General features: G+C 43.7%; 1 protein-coding gene across 1 annotated transcript in view; it reads left to right on the plus strand.

Moving 5' to 3' along the window:
• PSMD14 (proteasome 26S subunit, non-ATPase 14) overlaps positions 1–16018 on the plus strand; it is a gene marked incomplete at its 5' end in the record, with an annotated part of 1148793 nt that overhangs the window by 374905 nt on the left and 757870 nt on the right.

Here is a 16018-nt window from a genome sequence, read left to right on the forward strand (position 1 = left end):
AAATTGAGCAAGGAGAAAGAGAAGAAAAGAGAAAGAAAAAAAAAACACAAAACAGCAGCACCTGTCTACATTAGTAGCACCATTACACTTAAAATAATTGAAAAAAAAAAACATTTCTTTGTAACATGCAAAGAAAATAGTGCACTATTTAAATAGTACTATTAGGAAAAAATTTTGTTTTACTTATGGTTAACTTTCTCCCTCCTCTTCCCCTGTCCCCCGAGTATTTTTCTGAACATTAATGACTTGAGATAGAGCATATGCTTTACTTCCCCTGTCCCCCGAGTATTTTTCCGAACATTAATGACTTGAAATAGGGCATATGCTTTAGAGTCACCTACAAGTTTAACAAAGTCCGCAAATGTCCAATATTTTCACATTTTGTTGTTTTATTCCTGATGTTCATCGTGCATACAGCTGCAGTAATCACAGATGGGTTTTCAGCCGTCAGGCGGTCCCTCGGTCGGCCGAATTCCAAAGTCTTGGTCCGGCGTCAGTTTTCGTCGCTTACTCTTCTGACGTCAGTAAGGCCAGAGTATATAAGACACAGCTGACGCCATGTTCTTCAGTCTTTTTTGCCGCGCGGTGCCCGAAGCAGAAGCAGTTCGCAAGTGCCGGTCGGCCAGCTCCTGAATTACGAAAAAATTGGAACCGAAGTCTTCTTTAAAGCTAAGTACCCCATTGGGGAAACTTTTCTTGCCTCAGACCGATGTCAGAAAAAGTTAATAATTGTACTTCTTGTGGGAAGCAAATACCGCATAAGGATTTCCATTCCCGTTGCATACCTTGTTTGGGCCCAGACCACGACGTCTCGGGCTGTCGCTTTTGCGCTACCTTCAATAAACGCACTATCAAGCGTCGGGCGGAGTTCGCCCAACACTACTTTGGTAAAGCTTTTGATTATAAGATGTCGTCGGACACTCCGACTACCGTTTTGTCCAAAAAATGCAAGGAAAAGGACCGACACGCGAGACCCGCGGTCCCCGCCGACACCACGCCAAAACAGGCTACACGTGGTCCGGTTCTCAGCGAGACGCCTTTGCAGTCCCTGACTACCGGCGACACTCCTTAGTCGGTGTTCTCTGTACACGAGACCGCTGGGTCCTCGGTCCTTTCCCAGACTACAACCGAAGCCCCTGCTAATGTCGAGCCTACTAATGTGGACAGGTCCACCTCCACCCATGGTGTATTTAGGCCCTTATCTTCTTTTTCAATAAAGGCTTTTACTAAATCCAAAGCAGCCAGGCATCCCACGAGGCCTGTTGCACAGGGCCCATCTCCTGGACCCATGCCTAAGAAACAGATGCTTAAAATGGCTGAGGATTTAATTACTCTTATCAGAGGTTCTCAGCCCCTCCTGACAAGAGACCCAGAGTGGAGGAAGAATCTCCCTCTTCTGATCAGGGATCCATTTTATCAGAACATTCTGATGCAGAGGAACACTCTTACTCCCCTTTTGAGGATTCGGATGCAGAACAGTCCATTCCTTCTGTATCCCCTCCTGAGGATTTTTCTTTTGGGGAAACCTTGCACACTTTGAGGGAACACTTCCATTGGGAAGGCCAAGACTTTTCAGATTCCAAGAAAAGACTTAGAGAATTTCTTTGGTTACCTCAGCACAGACCTCTGGCTATACCCCCTGTTTTGGATGTACTGGATGATGTCTATTCGAGGGCTTGCCTTAACCCTGATTCTCTGCCTCCTGCACCAGTAAAACCTGATAGGTATTACAGAGTACCCAGCTCTCACCAATTTCTATACAAAGGCCATAATGCTGACCCTGAAACCATTTCACAAGGCCCCAAGGGATTAAAGGCCTCCACTGCCAAGAATCCACTCCTGCAGAAAGGGAATCCAGGTCTCTAGAAAGGTGGGGTAAAAGGTATATACCTCGGCCACCCTAGCCATGAGGGCCTTAAACTGTCAGTTTCATATGATTAAATATCAACAGTACCTGTTATCACAATTAAGGAACAAAATGTCTCAACCTGAACAACCAGATTTAAAAGAGTTACAGGATATGATGCATAGTGCGGAGCAAGTGGGTAAACACACCTTACAATGTGGTTATGATGCCCTAGAGGCTTCCAGTAGAGCGGCTGCCACAGGATCAGTCATTCGCAGGCATGCCTGGCTTAGGGAACAAAATTTACCTGATCATGTGAAAGCTAAACTTCTTGATGCTCCTTTACAAAAGGATGTATTATTTGGTACTAATGCTGAGGACATACTACGGAAAATGGAAGAAAAAGCCAAATCTATGCAAACTGTCAAGGCTTTCTTACAGGTCCAACCACCACGTTTTAGCAGAAATTGGCCTTCAAAAAACTGGTCCTTTCCAGCCACTGACAAGCCCCAAAGAGGCAGATACAGACGCACAAGGGGCAGAGGGCAATCACAAGGATCATATAGAGGCAGACAATGGCAATCTCCAGCACCAAGAGGTGGTGAAGACAGTGCACAACAATACAGGAAGCAAACCCAATGACTCCCTCATTTCCATGCCAAGCAAGTCTCAGCTGACAGCACCTTTGGGAGGGAAACTAGCATTATTTGCAAGCAATTGGCATATTGTCACAACAGACAAATGGATACTGGACATTATAAACAGAGGCTACAAATTTCAATTTCACACTCTTCCAAAAATGAGAGGCATGCCAAACCTGCCACAAAATCAAAGGGCAGAGGCACAACTGCAAATTTCAAAGCTCCTAAACATGAGAGCTATACAAAAGGTACCTACACTCCAACAAGGTCAAGGTTTTTATTCAAGACTTTTTCTGGTACCAAGAAAAGGAACCGACTGGAGACCCATTTTGGACTTATCCATCCTAAACACATTCCTACTCGTGCCAAAATTCAAGATGCTCACAGTACAGCAACTTCTTCCCATGCTGGGCAAGGAGTTTTGGCTGGTAACATTGGACCTCAAGGAGGCATACCTGCATGTCCCAATCAGACAAAGCTGCAGAAGATACCTCAGATTTCTTGCAGGTTCAATCCACTATCAATTCTCTGCATTGCCCTTTGGCTTATGTACTGCGCCCAGAGTATTCACAAAGTGCCTGGCATCAGTGATTGCCTACTGCAGACTTCAAGGGATACAAATTTACCCTTATCTGGACGACTGCCTGATCCAAGCGGACAGCAAACGCATACTACTGGAACATCTGGCTTATGTGACACGGTTACTGCTTTCTCTGGGATATACCATCAACAAGGAGAAATCAAGACTAACACCATCTCAGAAAATAACCTTCCTGGGTGCCAACTTGGACACAAACACCCAGATGGCATATCTTACGCCAGAAAAACAAGGGCAACTATAGCAGTACTTCAAAACACTAGCAAAAAGTACCAGGCTTACTGCAAGGAAAATCCTGCAGGCTCTGGGATTCATGGCATCTTGCATTCTTCTAATCCCATGTGCAAAGCTGCATATGAGGAAACTTCAATGGTACCTAAAAAATCTATGGTCTCAACACAGTCACAGTTTGGAAGCAATTATACCAATAATTCCATGTTTGCAAAAGGAATTTCTATGGTGGGCCCAAGCATGTCAAGTAAACACAGGCCTTCCATTCTGCAAGCCTCAAGCAAAACAAGTCATAACCACAGACGCCTCAGATTACGCCTGGGGGGGCGCACATGAAGGACAGGTGCATTCAGGGCAGATGGTCCCAAAAGGAAAAGCACCTTCACATCAAAAGGAAATGCTAGCAGTGATAAATGCAATTACAGCTTTCAAGGACTTCCTGCATCCAGGACAATTACTGATAAGAACAGACAACACCACAGTAATGTGGTACATAAACAAACAAGGAGGAACACATTCATACCCCTTGTGCAGACTAGCCATGACTCTTTGGAACTTGGCTCTGGAAAGACAAATCGAACTTCAAGCACAGTACTTGCCAGGACTGGAAAACACACTGGCAGACACTCTAAGCAGAAATATGACACATCCACACGAATGGAAGTTACATCCTCAGGTGTTTACAGAGATAATCCAAGCGTGGGGAGGCCAGACATAGATCTTTTGCCTCCCACAGGAACCATCAACTGAAAAGTTTTGTTCAAGGACCTTTCATCCAAAGGCCTGGAAAGTGGATGCCCTTTCATTCAGTTGGACAGCATGGACAGTTTATGCATTCCCACCTCTGCCCCTTCTGCCCAAGGTGCTTTTGAAAGCAAGAACAGACAAACCGAGGATGATACTGATTGCTCCAGATTGGCCAAGGCAACACTGGTATCCACTCCTGAGGAGCCTAACACATACTCCTCCCTGGTCCCTGCCTCTAATGCCTCTCCTACTGACTCAGAACAGCTACAAAACTCTTCACAGTCAGCTGAAAACACTCAACCTCACTGCATGGAAAATTCCTTGACACCACAACAGTCCCTACTCTCCAAGGAGGTGCAGGATGTCATTTTGGAGGCCAGAAGACCATCTACTAGAAAAGCTTACTCTGCAAAATGGAAGCGGTTTTGCTGTTGGAATGAGAAAAGAGGCCAGGACCCTAGAAAATTGAACTTGCCTCAGGTTTTACAGTACCTAGCTGAACTGCTGAACAGTGGACTTTCATTTTCTTCCATAAAATACATGCCTCAGCCATTTCTGCAGAATTCAACACGGATCCTCCTTTATTCTCTCACCCACTCTTACGACAGTTCCTCAGAGGGGCAAAGAATATAAGACCTCCAAGGAAGCAACCAATACCAGCCTGGGACCTTAATTACATACTAGAAAAATTAACATTGCCTCCCTTTGAACCTGCTGCCTCAACAGATCTGCAACATTTGTCCTGGAAAACAGCTTTCCTTCTGGCCATCACTTCAGCTCGTAGGGTTTCTGAACTACAGGCCCTCATGGCGGTGCAGCCCTTCCTCATCTTCCATCAGGACAGGGTTTCCCTTCGTACCAACCCATCTTTTATGCCAAAAGTGGTATCCAGGGTAGCCTTAAATCAAGCCATACACCTACCTACCTTTTATCCTAACCCTGAAAACAAAGGGGAGAGGCTGCTTCACACTTTAGACATCCATAGGCAGCTACGTTATTATTTGGACAGAACAAAGTCCTTCAGGAAATCAGAACAACTTTTTGTGTCCTATGCCGTAGGGGCTCAAGGGAAACCAGTTACCAAACAGACCATTTCCAAGTGGATTGCCCACTGCATACGGTTTTGTTATTCCTATCATGGGAATCTGTCCCTACTGGTATCAGATCTCACTCCACCAGGGCCACAGCCACCTCTACAGCCTTCCTCAGAGGCGTTCCTACTAAGGATATTTTGGAGGCAGCCACTTGGAGTTCTGTACATACCTTCACAAAACACTACCACCTACCCTTATATTCCAGAACAAGTGCAGGCTTTGCCACTGCTGTTTTGCAGGGCATTCTGGCTCAACCCAGTTCCTCATAGTACCTACCACCCTATGCATAGCTTTGGGACTCTACCCATCTGTGATTACTGCAGCTGTATGCACGATGAACATAGTACAGTTTTGTACCTACCATAAATGTAGATGTTCGAGTGCTAATACAGCTGCAGTACAGGTTTCCCTCCCTCCTTCCCCACTTGGTAAAGGCATGGGGCCTAACAACCTCTTCATACCACCTGACTGGGTTATCCTGCTATGTTTTATTTGCTTGCTTACACTGATTTTTCATTACATTGCATTGCCTGCATATGTAGATAAGCCTTATTTATGTATTGCCTTCCTTTTGGGGGCACCTGACATCTGGGGCAAGAAAGACTGAAGAACATGGCGTCGGCTGTGTCTTATATACTCTGGCCTTACTGACGTCAGAAGAGTAAGCGACGAAAACCGACGCCGGACCAAGACTTTGGAATTCGGCCGACCGAGGGACCGCCTGACGGCTGAAAACCCATCTGTGATTACTGCAGCTGTATTAGCACTCGAACATCTACATTTATGGTAGGTACAAAACTGTACTTTCACCTCCATCTCCTAATCACTGTCTCTGCTTCATTTCCAACGTACTCTTGATTCTTCTAGTCAACTATTGTGCTTTTTTTCCCTCTCAAACATTTTCCTTTGAAGCACTGGAAGAGGTTTCACTGCTACAGTCTCTTTGTGGGCTTTATTACCAGAAGAACAAGAAGCAGAATCTCCTCCTGTTTTACAGCTCGCTTTTTGTTAGACAAACATTTGTATTTCTTCCTTAGCATGCACTTCATCAAAAAATGATTTCATTCTTCCAGGGAAAAATAGTTTGAATATAGATGCCTGCTTCTCGACATTCCTTGAATAATGAAATAAATTTACTCCTCTTCTACCTTGTGTGCAGTGAGTAGTCATTCTGTAGAGACACTCTGCTGTCTCCCTGGTTTAGAACTTTGTCCTTCTGCCACAGTTTTGTCAGAATCAACTACTACTGCTGCTAAGAGTGCATCTTTCCTATTATAAAGGTCTAGGTTGTTTTCTCATAGCCAGGTTTGGAGCATACACACGATGTACCATTTCAGTTAACAGTTCCTGTTGTGGAAAACCAGTCCAGTTGCTTATCTGTGCATTCATAAAATCAGTACATTTTGTTCCTTACAGCTTTTTAGGTACAGGAAAATATCAGGTTTTCCCTTTGTGCTGCATCCTCTTAAATGCGGTCTCATATTCAGCCAGCGAACCGGCTATGTTTTGCCAGCTTTTTCTTAGTTTTGATCTCTGAGTTTTGCATTTTAATCACCTTATCTGAATGTATGTCTGAAGCCTTTTATTGTTTGAGTTGATATCCTCCATCAGTGTTTCATTTATTTTAGTGAAGTCTGTGTGCAGTTGCATCATGCTTTCTTCTAGGTTACCAGAAGTCATGTCTGGAGCTTGCACTGCTTTTTTGCTGAATAGCTGCAGTACTTTTCCCCAGTTAGTGTTTTTTGTCACCTTTTGTAGCTGATTTTCCTTCAGGTCCTCTGTATTTCTTTTTTCCTGGCATCCAAACAGTGCACTCTTACTAGCCAGTTACTGAAATATACCAAGAAATCCAGGTCCACTGGCTTTCTCTGCTGTGTTTCTGTTTTCAAACTGGGAGCTAGAATTAAGCTGCTTCTCAGTGTGACTCCATCTTGGTACGTCTACCCTGTAATTTCTTGGTGAGAAACATCTGTGTTCTCTCCACTTGTTGCAGGTGGCTGGTGAAGTACATGCAAAAGGGGAGCATTGTACTCCATTACTTGTGTGCGGAGGGCAGAATATAATGGAATTATAACATCCTTAGATACAATGCCTTTACTTAATAAGATGTGCCACATAGAAGGATTTCCTTACTACTGTTGATATCAGATGGTCACAGTTCCGATTGCTGTCAACCTGAGTACACAGATGACATACCACTTGGTCTACTGTTAGGGCGGTGTTGTCTATAATGTAATTAGAAGGGATGTCAGCTTTCCCAAAGGGAATAATGATGCATTTTTTTTAATGTTTAGCTTTACTCTGTGGATGTGGCACCGATCATTTCTCTGAGTTAATTCTGCCTGCAGTATATTAACATCGTTGGGGGACTCGCTGATCACACCCAGTTTGCAGTCGTCATCAAACTTGGTCAGCCACAAGCCATCCAAGTTTACCTGGACTTCTGAGAAATAAATTCTGAACAGTAAGGGGCCCAGCAAAAAAAAACCCTGTGGTACACCACTGATGACTGGTGTTTTGCTAGAGGTGAAGTCACCCATTTTGACAGTGTGTGTCCTGTCTGCTACCCATATGGTAATGTAAGGGTTAATTCCCAATTTGTGGAGTTTCTCTATAATACTTGAGTTGGAGAATTGTGTCAAATGCCTTGGCTAAGTCAAGATAGGTGGTATGCACGGTCTTCCCTGGTCCAGGGCCTTGGTGACTTTCTTGATGTCAACCATGTTTAACAGGCATGATCTACCTTTAACATATCCGAACTGGGTTGGGTCCAGAGTTTGGAGATTAACTATGTCCTTGTTAATAACGTCTATAAGGATTGTTTCCATGGCCTTGCAGATGAAGCTAGTCAAGCTCATGGGCCTATAATTTCCAGGGTTGGTTGATGGTCCCCCTTTGTGCAGCAGGATTACTGTTGCTCTCCTTCATTCTACCAGAGCATAGCCAGTTCACAGGCTAGGTCATTTTTTTTTTTTTTAAGTTTTTTAAAAGGCAAACCTGGATGTTGTCTGGTCCCATTGATGCTGTGTTTTTGGTCTTGAGAGCTCTGATATGACCTGCTCCCTTGAGATAATAGGATGAGAAATGGTGGCAGGTATACTTTGGCAGATGTCTGTAGGGAAGGAGGAGTGTGAAATATGCTCCAAATCTGTCAGCTAGCAGGTTGGCTATTACGTCCAGGTGAGTATAGGTGAAGCCATCCACAACCAGTTCAGTGCATAGCTAGGTGTTCCCTTTCAGATTTCCGACATAGTTGAAGAATGCCTTGTGATTATCCTTAGCTAGGAGGCTATTTTTACTTCATAATTAACTTTGGAGGACTTGATAAGATCTCCAATTTGTTTATTTAAGCTAGAGAGGGATTTTTCCTCTGCTGAGGCAGTTTTCACTTGTTCTTGGATATTAGTTTCTTTCTGTTGTATATCTTGCTTATATTAGGGGTCCACCATGGTGGCTTGTTTTTCTGCAAGACTGGGTTTTAATCCGGTCAGGTACAGCTGCTTAAGTGGTTACTCAGGGTATTGGTGTACACCGCTGTGTAGGAGTCTATGTTATCTGTGTTCAAGGGAGCTTTTAAACTTCTTATACCTTCACTTAATAGGAAGTAATTTGTCTTTGAAAAAAGTTTCTGTTTTTGAGCTCGATGGGGTATCTGGTCTTATAATTACATCAAACAAAACTGATTTATGATCTGATCGTACCAGGGAGGACATCACACGGGAGGGGGGGGGTGCAGTGCTCTCTCATATTTGTAAGTACTATGTCCAGGACAGTTGAGCCTCTTGCAAGTGTGCTGACTAGCTTTTCCAAAGCATTTGCATTGACAAAGCTGAAGAACCTCTCAGCCAGCATGTTTGTGGTCATGTAGGTTTCCTAGTCGATGGTAAGATAATTAAACTCACCCATGAATAAGGTGTTGGGCTGTATGGCAAGTGACTCCAGTATGTCCAGGTATGTGGTATGCTCTTTGTTTCATGGTTGGCACCTACAACTATCTATTATGTGGTAAGGAGCTTTGCCTATAGTTAATTGGACATGGAGTAGCTCGAGAAAGTCATACACTATGACCAGTCTCGAGGTGTTCTTGTCGTTAGTGAAGATGGATAACACCACCTTTGGTTCTTTCATGCTCAATTTGTGGTCTGAATGTATGGAAGGCATTGTAGCAATGCATGGCCAGGGTGCTTTCTGTGTCTTTGAACCATGTCTCAGTGACTGCATGGATGTCAGCATCTTCCAAAGTAAGGAGTGCTTCCAGGGAGTGCAGTTTCTTGTTTATACTCCTATCATTAACCAGCAGTTCCTTGAGCTTATCTTTCAAGAAAGGATTTTGTTGTGTTGGGAGGTTGGTTATTTGACACTGCCAGAAACAGCACAATAGGGGTGGCTAATGCTTTTGCCAATATCTGAAAGCCTAGAGGAGACTGGCTCAGACCATCTTTGGCAAAGCAGTGTGAACTGTCAGCCATATCTTCCCAGCCTGACAGATCATGGATCCCCTTGGGACTGACATCAGAAGCTAAGCCAGTTGGCAAGTCAATTATTTTTTGTTTGCATTGTTGGCATCATCCTTGGAGAAGGTAGAATGCTGCTTAAGGCTAGGGTTATACCTGCCTGTGATACACAATCTGAGAACTCGGTCATGTCTCTCTTCATATAGTCCAGTGAGATACGTCTCAAGTAATTTACCTCCACGTGGACTCTGACCGAGTCATACTGGTACTTGTGGTTGAGTTATACGAGTGCTTGAGTGACTTGATGGATCCTGGCACCTGGCAGGCAGCCAACTGTAACCTGCTCCTTATCCAGCCTGGTGAGGGGAACATACATGTGTTTCACAGTGGAGTCACTGGTGTGTGTGTGTGTGTGTGTGTGTGTGTGTGTGTGTGTGTGTGTGTGTGTGTGTGTTGTGGTTGTTTTTTGTTTCTAAGTGGTTTCCGTTTGGGAGGCCTCTGATCTTATGGTAAGTTGCTAGTGAGTACCTCCACATATGTGGATTTATGTGTTGTGCCCTTAGTCTGTGTGTGCTGACAACCTGTTTGGCATTTGATTTGTCCTCTTGTGAGACTCTTGCCTCACATTTCATAGTGTAACTGCATCTTTCACATAAAGTATTTGTTTCAGGAGAAAGTGATGGGTATACATGAGACAATTGCTACATTGCCTCAGGATGTCCATGTCTGTCAGGCTGGCCAGAGAGATGACGGGAAACTGCCCATCCATGATAGCAGGCTCTTACTGTATCTTTTATTACAGAAGAGAATGGGTTAATTTGACAGGACTGTTCTTGTAACACCGAGACTACAAGAGGGTCCTATCCTTTTGTGTAGGCTAAGGATGCTCAATAAGGCAGTGCTGCTCAGTGCGCAAATAATTTGCTCCTAGATCAGCATAAAAGCTTGGAAAGGTTTCACTGACAGCTGTTTAGGGAAAACCTGAGCTTCTAGGCTTTTGCATCTTCTGTACAGGGCACTACTAAACATCTCTGTGCAAAGAGTAGCACCGCACAAATGGTAGGCTTAAATACGAGCAAAGAGAAACAAGTTTTAATCTAAATACCAGTCAGGAAAGTACACAATAAGCCTTCTACCAGCAATACCCAACTCAGACAGGTTAGATCAGCACACTTCTGTCACAGGAGTGCAGAAAAACCCTTCTTAATGTAGAATTAGCTGGTTTGGAACCCAGCTGTAACAAGACAACACAAACTACGTGCAACAGTCCTTCAACTGACAGATACAGTGTAATGCAGTGCAATTAACTAAAAATGCACACAGTCCTGTAGAGCAACAGAATAATTCCAACCAAATGTCTCGACTGCTTTTTATTCAAAAGGTACAAGAGTTGAGCACTTTCGTCACTTAGACTTCATCAAAGTTCCATAGCAACTTCCATAAAGGGAAGAGCTCTCTGATTCAACTAAACAAGGAACTAAGAGGACTAATTATGTTTAACAAGGCCAGTAACAAGGACAGGATAGCCTCGTAAGCGAAGGACAATCACAACACCTTCTTCAGCTATGTCAAGAACCTTAAAGGTAACGCACAGCAGCGTGCTGAACTGGTGGTTAACAGCACCACCTTCACTGATCAGGGAGACGCAGTAAATCTGCTGGCCTATAAATTCAGCTCAAACCTCACCCCCCCCCCTTTCTCCCCGGCTACCCCTTGTGAAATCCCTACTAGCATACTTCCCCCAACTATTAATAAGGATCAGGTTCTGATGGTGCTCGTTAAGACCAAAAACACTGCTTCGTTTCATTGGTCCCTGACAATATCTCTGGTTGCCTCCTGAATAGTCTAAAGCATGACCTGTCTGAACCACTTAAGGCACTCAACTACAGCCTCAAAACGGGTTATATATCAAGTGAATGGAGGACCATAATGGTCATTCCTCTTCATAGGGCAGACCATTACATGACTCCGGGAACTAAAGATCCATCAGTCTGACAAGTCTAATGTGCAAAGCCATGGAACAGGTTATCATTACCAACAAGGAAAATGGCAACCCTCAGGCATGGGACCCTTCACAGCTAAGAGAAGGTCGTACCTACTTAACCTGGTTGATTTCTTTGAGAAGGCCTCCAAGGCAATGGATAACAGTGCATACTACTTACCTTGACCTGGCCAAGGCATTCGAGACAACACCCCATTCAGGCATTGTTGACAAAACTCTCTGAAACAGGCATAAATCCCTACATAACTTATTGGATTGATGGCTGGCTCACTGATATGACCCAGGAAATCAAAATTAGTGAGACCACCTCTACCAAGAGACTGGTTACCAGCAGAGTACCTCAGGATTCAATCCTGGACCCGCTCCTGTTTGGCATGTACTTCTCTAAAGTCAAGTTTAATGTTAAAGGACTTTGGCTCACCAAGTCCGCAGGTGACTGTAAATTTGGAGCTGTCATAATTCTCCCCACGACACAAGCATCTTGCAGGAGAGTCTAACACAGACAGATGACTGGTACCAAAGCCACAGTTTAAAACTCAGTGCCAAGAAATGCATTATAGTTCCTTTTGGAATTGTCCACCCAAGTTAATTGCTACATAGGTAAAACACCCTTAAGAGTTGATCTGTTAGGGCTCTGAAAACATATGTAGTCAGTAGTCTGCCCTTCAACAAAGATGTAGCAAAGATAGAAAGAAGATCTTTCTGTGTCACTCAACTTATAGGTCAAGTTATGGCTTCCCAGTCCTCCAAGAAGTTATAGTGCCACTCTACTCGACCTTTGTTAGACCCATCATTGAGTACAGTGCCCCCTTTGACATGTACTTAACCAGACACTTGCAACAGTTGGACTGCTCACAAAGGTTCATCACTAGGAGAATCCAGGGCATAAATTTCCTGTACTACACAGATTGACAAAAGGCTCCGTCTCTGTACTCAGTATCCTACAGGCTCGAGAGAGGCAGTCTATGCCTGGCTTATAAGGCATCCTTAGACCCAGGGCAGGTGGATCTTTTGCACATTTACAAAACAAACAGCACTAGAAACACTAAGGATTTGAACTTCACTTCACTTCACATAAATAGAACATGCTGGAGGGACATATATGCGACTCAAAGGATCCCAATGTTATGGAATAGGCTCCCCATCCATGTGAAGCAGAATTCATCCCTGACCTGATTCAAATAAAACCTTGGCCATTGGATGGGAAATCACAAAGTTCCTCCTGGTCTGGCTTCCATCTCTCTGATGGCCAGAGGCAATCGGCAAGTATGTTTTTCCAATAACACCCCCCCCCCCCCCAAAGTCCCTTAGCTATCTTCTTACTAACTTTCTCCCCTTTCTAATAAATACCCAAGGTACTCTGAGACAAAATTGTGCTGGGGTGTACAGCTAGGCTTTTAAAGGCCCTAGTGCTTGCTAGCCTAGTGACAGCATATGAATGCATAAATTATGCTGTAGAGAAGCTGATCTCCTTTTAGACTTTTTGAAATACTAGTCTTGGTAGACTATTGCAGTTCAGCAGTAAGGGTTTCCTGCTACGGGGCTTAATGTGTAGAGGGTCCTGTAGGGTCTTTTTTAAGAGTGTCCTTATGAACAGATCCCTCCTTTTTACGCCCAAGGCAGTCTTTGAAATCACCTTTAAATTTTCTGTCCAAAGCCAGAAAATAAGTGAAATATAATTTTGCATTGCATGGCTGTACACAGGGCTCGGTGATACTATGTACAGAGGAGAAACTCAGTTAATCAGACTAATCAGTTGGCTGTTCCCTTTATTTGTGGAAAGCAGAGACATCAAGTAACAAGATGAACCTTTTCCAAGTGGTTAGCTACTTGTATTTGCCTTTTACATGTACAAGAGGGCATTTTCTGGTGGGTAATTGAGGGCTCACTGTACTATATCATCAGTAACACTGAGCAGTATATTTAAAGGAATATATATACTGTCATTGAACTGCATTTCATTGACCCACAGTTCTTTGAAAAAGCATTATTGAATCCCATCATGTGTAATTTCTGGCATGGGCTTTACATATGTTCTGCAGGAGGACAAGTCAGGTAATCTCCATGCAGTCAGTCAAGATCGATGCCCAGCCCTGTTAGAAATGTTACACCTAAAGAAATCCCAATCCCACTGCACCACACGCTCCAGGGACCTCAACCTCATTACCACAATCAACAGAACATGCTGGAGGGATAGGTTCATAACTCAGAGACTGCCCATGCTATGGAATAGACTTCCCATACATGTCAAGCAGAGCACCTCATTGGCCCTCTTCAAGAGAAATCTTGATGAGTGGATGGGAAATAGAAAGTTCACCCCGGGGATCACCGCAGTGATAGAGGCACCGGGAACTAACGGCGGCACGATGTCAAGGCACTTCTATGGGCTAGGCTTGTAAAGGCTCCTGGGCTGTTGGCCTAGTACACACCTATGAACCTATGAATCATGCTTGACAGTTAGGAGCTTGATCATACAGGCTTTGACCAGCTGTAGGAAGTGGTGCTCAAAGAGCATGCGAGACTACCTCCATGGTAATCAACGCAGACCTTTTCACAACACTACATGTTTGATGTGCAATATAGGCACAGAGCAGAATTTGAGTATTTCCTAAAGGAATGTTACAGACTGGCTACACTTACACCCCTTATAGAGCCCCAAAGCTGTCCTGTGTTGTACTCTTCCAGTGCATATATGAATAGTGCAGCGATCCTTATGTTGAACATGGGTATCATTAAAAAGTTTGAGGACCTTAAGTGTGATCTTCAGAACAGCAAAACTGTGTGTGTTTAGGAGAATTGTGTACTAACTGTGGAACTGCGGTGTCACAAAGTATCCCTTCTGAGCGGATCAGTGATCTCATAGTTGGTATGTACGAATATTGGGAGTGAAGAGGGATCACAACTTCTCATGCCACTTTAAGCAAGTAACAGTGATATTTTTGAACTTGCCATTATTTCTTGGAATCACAGTTTAATTTTCAGGAATTCACAGTATCCGTTCTCTCACTTCAGTAGTGAGCTTGTGTGTTTGTAATTTAGTTGAATGGTAATTCATGATAGTAGACAGGCAAGTAATAGGATAGGTGTTGCAGGATAAGCTGCCTCCCTTATGCCTCTGAAACTGCATTTGTATTTGGACTGGTAATATTTTCAAAGCATCCATTTAGAGGACCCTAGGGCAGTACCTGTCTTTGGTGTTTAGTTTCTTAATGATGATTGACATATAGGTTCATAGGTAGGTACTAGGCTATCGGCCCAAGGGCCTACGTAAGCCTAGCCAGCAAGGTACCTTAGCTTACACCACCCAAGAAAGTTATTTTCCTGTGCCACTGTCCAGCAGAGACACAGAAGTGATCGCCGGGGTGTATTTCCTATTTCCCATCCACTCATCAAGATTTTTCTTGAGTGCTAATGAAGAACTTTGCTTGACATAGATGGGTAGCTTGTTCCAGAGTATAGGAAGTCTCTGGGAGAGGAATCTATCCCTCCAGCGTGTCGTGTTTATTGTGGTGACAAGGTTTAGGTCCCTAGAGCGTATAGCTTGGAGGGATTGGGATTTCTTTAGGTGTAGCATGTCTAACAGCTCTGGGTTTGACATAGCTTTATATGTTAGGCAAAGATCACCTCGGAGTAGGTGATGTGGTACGGAGTAAAGCTGGAGTTTTTTGAGGTGGTCAGTGTAGGACATTTGATTGAGGCCAGTAATCCTCTTTGTGAGGTACTTCTGTGGCATTTCCAGCTGCTGCAGATGTCTTGTGAGGTACATTCCAAAAGGGACGTTGTACTCTATAATGGGTCTAATGAGTGACGAGTAGAGGGGAACAATGACCTCTTTTTTCCTGGATGAGAACCCTTTTTTGTGGTTTGGTTGCCTGGTCTGTTGATTTATGGTTACAGTTTATATTTGATAGTCTGTAAAGGTGGAATCTTTCTTTTTTCCCTAGTATGTTTGTTTGTTTCTTTGGCTTTGTTAGCCTTGCTTACAGGCATGTTTGTTATGGTTTCTGTGTCCGTTCAGCAGAAAAAAAGGTTTCGCTGTCTATTCCTATGCTGGAAAAAATAGGAGTAGGGTCCATTAATCGGTATGGTTGAAGATTGCTGCATCCCTGTGCAATGTTGAAGGACTTATGTTTAATGAAAGCATGTGACAAAAGACTTCTGCCACTTACAGCTAATTCCAGTACACGTGTAAGGAATCTTGTCATGGTGATTCCCTTACTTGCAAATCTTTTTGTTCCCCTAGATTAACACACACTGCTACTCTTTGAGAGATGTACTACAGCAGTTAATCAGCTCACCTTCTGAGCTGTTTATTCGTATACACACACACACACACACACACACACACACACACACACACACACTCACGCATAGATACAATATATGTATTTTTTTCTTTTAGAAA

The sequence above is a fragment of the Protopterus annectens genome, chromosome 6.part0, assembly GCF_019279795.1.
Source record: "Protopterus annectens isolate FY-2018-M chromosome 6.part0, PAN1.0, whole genome shotgun sequence".
Lineage (NCBI taxonomy): Eukaryota > Metazoa > Chordata > Ceratodontiformes > Protopteridae > Protopterus > Protopterus annectens.